We start from the raw sequence: 5,816 nt of genomic DNA on the forward strand, positions 1-5,816 counted from the left end.
AGGAAGTTGTTCCTGTGGCACCTACACCAATTGAAGTGGAAGCTTATGATAGTGATCATGAAACTTCAGATCAAGTCACTACCAAACCTCATAGGTCGACAAGGATGTGTACTACTTCAGAGTGGTACATAATCCTGTCTTGGAAGTCATGTTGCTAGACAACAATGAACCTACGAGCTATGGAGAAGCGATGGTGGGCCCGGATTCCGACGAATGGCTCGAGGCCATAAAATCCGAGAGAGGATCCATGTATAAAAACAAAGTATAGACTTTGGAAGAACTACTTGATGGTTGTAAGGCTGTTGGGTGCAGATGGATTTTAAAAGGAAGACATACAATGATGGTAAGTGTCACCATTAAGAAAGCTCGACTTGTCGTTAAGATGTTTTCCGACAAGTTTAAGGAGTTGACTACGATGAGATTTTCTCACTCGTAGCGATGCTAAGAGTCTGTTGGAATTATATTAACGGTTACTGCATTATTTATGAAATCTTGCAGATAGGATGTCAAAAACATAGTTTCCTCGACGATTTTCTTGAGGAAAGGTTGTATGTGATACAACCAGAAGGTTTTGTCAATCCTGAAAGATGCTAACAAGTATGCAAAGCTCCAGCAATCCTTCTAAGGACTGGAGTAAGCATCTCGGAGTTGGAATGTACGCTTTGATGAGATGATCAAAGATTTTGGGTTTATACAAAGTTTATGAGAAACTTGTATTTCCAAAGAAGTGAGTGGGAGCACTATAGAATTTTTGATGAGTATATGTTGTTAACATATTGTTGATCAGAAATGATGTAGAATTTCTGGAAAGCATACAGGGTTATTTGAAAAGTGTTTTTCAATGGAAAACCTGGATTAAGCTACTTGAACATTGAGCATCAAGATCTATAAGGATAGATAAAAAACGCTTAACAATACTTTCAAATGAATACGTACCATGAAAGATTTTGAAGGAGTTCAAAATAGATCAGCAAAGAAGGAGTTCTTGGCTGTGTTACAAGGTGTGAGTATTGAGTAAGACTCAAGACCTGACCACGGCAGAAGAGAGAGAAAGGACGAAGGTCGTCCCCTATGCTTTAGACGTAGGCTCTACAGTATGCTATGCTGTGTACCGCACCTGAAGTGTGCCTTGCCATGAATTAGTCAAGGGGTACAAGAGTGATCCAGGAATGGATCACATGACAGCGGTTGAACTTATCCTTAGTAACTAGTGGACTAAGGAATTTTCTCAATTATGGAGGTGGTAAAAGAGTTCGTCGTAAAGGGTTACGTCGATGCAAACTTTGACACTAATCCGGATGACTCTGAGTAGTAAACCGGATTCGTATAGTAGAGCAGTTATTTGGAATAGCTCCAAGTAGCGCGTGGTAGCTGCATCTACAAGATGACATAGAGATTTGTAAAGCACACACGGATCTGAAAGGTTCAGACCCGTTGACTAATAACCTCTCTCACAAGCGAGATATGAACAAACCCCATGGGTGTTGGAATCATTACAATCACATAGTGATGTGAACTAGATTATTGACTCTAGTGCAAGTGGGAGACTGTTGGAAATATGCCCTAGAGGCAATAATAAAATGGTTATTATTATATTTCCTTGTTCATGATAATTGTCTATTGTTCATGCTATAATTGTATTAACTGGAAACCGTAATACATGTGTGAATACATAGACCACAACATGTCCCTAGTAAGCCTCTAGTTGACTAGCTCGTTGATCAATAGATGGTTATGGTTTCCTGACCATGGACATTGGATGTCATTGATAACGGGATCACATCATTAGGAGAATGATGTGATGGACAAGACCCAATCCTAAGCATAGCCCAAGATCGTGTAGTTCGTTTGCTAAGAGCTTTTCTAATGTCAAGTATCCTTTCCTTAGACCATGAGATTGTGCAACTCCCAGATACTGTAGGAATGCTTTGGGTGTACCAAACATCACAACATAACTGGGTGGCTCTAAAGGTGCACTACAGGTATCTCCGAAAGTGTCTGTTGGGTTAGCATGAATCGAGACTCGGATTTGTCACTCCGTATGACGGAGAGGTATCTCTGGGCCCACTCAGTAATGCATCATCATAATGAGCTCAATGTGACTAATGAGTTAGCCTTGGGATCATGCTTACGGAACGAGTAAAGAGACTTGCCGGTAACGAGATTGAACGAGGTATTGGGATACCGACGATCGAATCTCGGGCAAGTAACATACCGATAGACAAAGGGGATTGTATACGGGATTGATTGAATCCCCGACATCGTGGTTCATCCGATGAGATCATCGTGGAACATGTGGGAGCCAATATGGGTATCCAGATCCCGCTATTGGTTATTGGCCGGAGAGGTGTCTGGGTCATGTCTGCATGGTTCCCGAACCCGTAGGGTCTACACACTTAAGGTTCGGTGACGCTAGAGTTGTTATGGGAAATAGTATGTGGTTACCGAAGGTTGTTCGGAGTCCCGGATGAGATCCCGGACATGACGAGGAGCTCCGGAATGGTCCGGAGGTGAAGATCGGTATATTGGACGAAGGGTATTGGAGTCCAGAATTGTTCCGGGGGTACTAGGCTATGGCCAGCATGTCCGAAAGGGGTTTCGGAGGCCCCGACAAGCGTTGGGGGGCCTTATGGGCCAAGGGGAAGGGGCAAACCAGCCCACTAAGGGGCTGTGCGCCCCTCCCAACCCCTCTCACGTAACCAGGAGAGGTGGGGGTGCCACCGCTAAGGCAGCCGCCCCTCCTGGCTTCGGGGGCAAGTTTCCTAGGGGGTGGGGGCGCCCAAACACATCTAGGGTTTCCCCTGGCCGCCGCCTCCTCCTCTAGATCCATCTAGAGGGGCCGGCCCCCTCTCCCCTTCCCCCTATATATAGTGAGGGGGTGGGAGGGCAGCCACACCCTTCCCTTGGCGCAGCCCCTTCCTCCTCATACATCTCCTCCTCCTCCGTAGTGCTTGGCGAAGCCCTGCCGGAGAACCACGAGCTCCATTGCCACCACGCAGTCGTGCTGCTAGAGTTCTCCCTCAACTTCTCCTCTCCCCTTGCTGGATCAAGAAGGAGGAGACGTCCCCGGGCTGTACGTGTGTTGAACGCGGAGGCGCCGTCCGTTCGACGCTAGATCGGATCTTCCGCGATTTGAATCGCCGCGAGTACGACTCCATCAACCGCGTTCTTGTAACGCTTCCGCTTAGCGATCTTCAAGGGTATGAAGATGAACTCCCTCTCTCTCGTTGCTAGCATCTCCTAGATTGATCTTGGTGACACGTAGGAAAATTTTGAATTATTGCTACGTTCCCCAACAATACTTATTCTCGTGCCCTGAAACCCTTTCACCTTCTAATTGGGCATCGAACGATTGCCTATCCACTTGATACTTCTTAGTATACCTTCTTGCTTGGCTCTCGATGTGTTTCATTTGACCAACTCGAGAGATACCCCTGTGTTCATTCATGGAATAACCCCCGATGGTTAACCCGGCCCTTATAGCATTCTATCATTTTCGAACTGCCCCTTACCTATTCGTAAGTACGAGACAGACCCCGAAGAAAGGATGCGACTTCGTCAAGATGACCTGAAGTAGAGAAATGAAGACATCAACGACAGGGATCAACTTCTTCGCGAAGAGCAAGCCAGGATGAGAAGACTCGCTAGATTCATAACCAAAACCTTTCCCCCTTTCACTACCTCTTAAATCTCGGGACGATATTTCTTGTAGTGGAGGCGAATTTTGACGCCCGGATAATTAGGCTACAGTAATCCCTCGTTCATGATGCCATGTCACCTCTGTCACTGTAGTTAATCTCGGGTTAGTTCAAAAACCGATTCAAAATTCAAATTCAAAATCAAGTCAAACAATTAAAGTTTTCAAATATTAAAACTAAAATGTTCGGTTTGTGCCAAATAATGCATAGATAATTATGGTGGAGAGACCACACTTTTATAAATTGTTTAAATACTCTAAAAAGAATAAAACATAGCAAGAACAATTATTTAAATGCTTTTAAAATAATAAACAATTACAAACTAATTTATTTTAGGTGCCAAGTTAATTGTGGTGGTGGCATATTTGTTCATACTAATTTAGGTACAACTAATGTATTTTATAAAACTAATGTATTTAAAATATAAAATTAAAACAAAAAAGAACAGAGAATAAACAAAATATAAAAGGAAAGCAAACAAAAATAAGAGGGACACCCCCCTCCCCCGCTGGACCCCGGCCGAGTTGGCCTCTTGGCCAACCAGGAGGCCCACCCCACTCCTCCTTATCCCCCCACTCCACCCGAAACCCTAACCGCACTACCCCACTACGCCCACCCCACTCGCCCCACTCCCCCTCCGCCCCTCCTCGATCCAAATCGGGATCGGGGGCGCTCGACGCCGTCGCCGTCTCCCCGCGGCGGCGCTCGGACCCGTCCACGCCGGACCGATTCGTCCTCGACTCCTGCTCGCCGTGCTCTGCACCACCTCGCCGCCATGGACCGCCCCTGCCGTCGTGGACCACGCCGACGCCGCCCCGTCCCCGGCCTCCTGCTCAACGGTCGGCCCCGTCGCTTGCCGCCGCCGTCGTCCCCGTCTTCCTCCTCGAGCCCCACTGCCATGTCCCCTACAACTCCACGGTGAGGCCCCCTGGCCTCTCTCTTCCCCTGTCGCCGTACTCACGCCCACATGCCCATCTCCGACCGCCCCCGCAGCCGCGCTTGCTGCGGCACCGTGGCCGCCTCGCCGCCGCCGCCGCGCCCCGGTTCCCCTGCTGCTGCCCTCTGCGCCTCGCTGCGCCGCGTTGCAGCGTCCCGCCTCTGCCGCTGGCCCCGCCCCATCCCCGCGCCTCGCCCAGCCAACCCGCGGCCACTGCCTGCTGTCCCGCTCGCCGCTCCACCCTGCTCCGGCTGCGGCTGTGGCCGCCGGCGCCGGGCCACAGCGCCCTCCCAGGCAAAGCACCCGCGCGCCCCTGCGCCCGTAACCTGCTAGCACCGGTGCCCGCTAAAGACCCCCTAGCCAATGACAAGTGGGCCTGCCCCTGTGAAACGTTTAAAAGAAAAGGAATTAAATAAATAAATTTACTTAATTAATTAATTAACTTAATTAACACTGTTTAATCAACCTAATCACTTAATTAGATTAACTAGTTCTGATTACGTAAATTGAGTCAATGACAATCGGGCCCCACCGTAAGTTTGACCGGTCAATGGTCAGAATTGACCGCTGACGTCATGCTGACAGCTGATGCAATAAACGATTCTTTTAATTAAATGAATTAAAATAATTTAGAAAATGAATTAAAACTTTAGAAATTAATATAAAATAATCCGTAACTCAGATGAAAATACTTTGTACATGAAAGTTGCTCAGAACGACGAGACGAATCCAAATATGCAGTCCGTTCGTCCGCCACACATCCCTAGCATAGTGAACACGCAACTTTCCCCCTCAGGTTCATCTGCCCGAAAACGCGAAACACCGGGGATACTTTCCCGGATGTTTCCCCCCTTCGCTAGTATCACATATCCCTGCGTTACGTCACCCCTAGCACAAAGTATTGCCGCGTCGTGCTTTGTGTTACATTTGATTGCTCTGTTATTTATTGTGTTCCCCCTCCGTTACTTCTTTCCGGTAGGCTCCGAGACCATTGCCGAAACCCCTGTGATCGGCTACATCGACGACGACCCCTTCTTCTTGCCAGAGCAACCAGGCAAGCCCCCCCCCTTGATCACCAGATATCGCCGATTCCTTCTCTATACTGCTTGCATTAGAGTAGTGTAGCATGTTACTGCTTTCGGTTAATCCTATTCTGATGCATAGCCTGTCATTGTTGCTAC

Source organism: Triticum aestivum, chromosome 5D, assembly GCF_018294505.1.
Source record: "Triticum aestivum cultivar Chinese Spring chromosome 5D, IWGSC CS RefSeq v2.1, whole genome shotgun sequence".
In the NCBI taxonomy this organism is placed as follows: Eukaryota; Viridiplantae; Streptophyta; class Magnoliopsida; order Poales; family Poaceae; genus Triticum; species Triticum aestivum.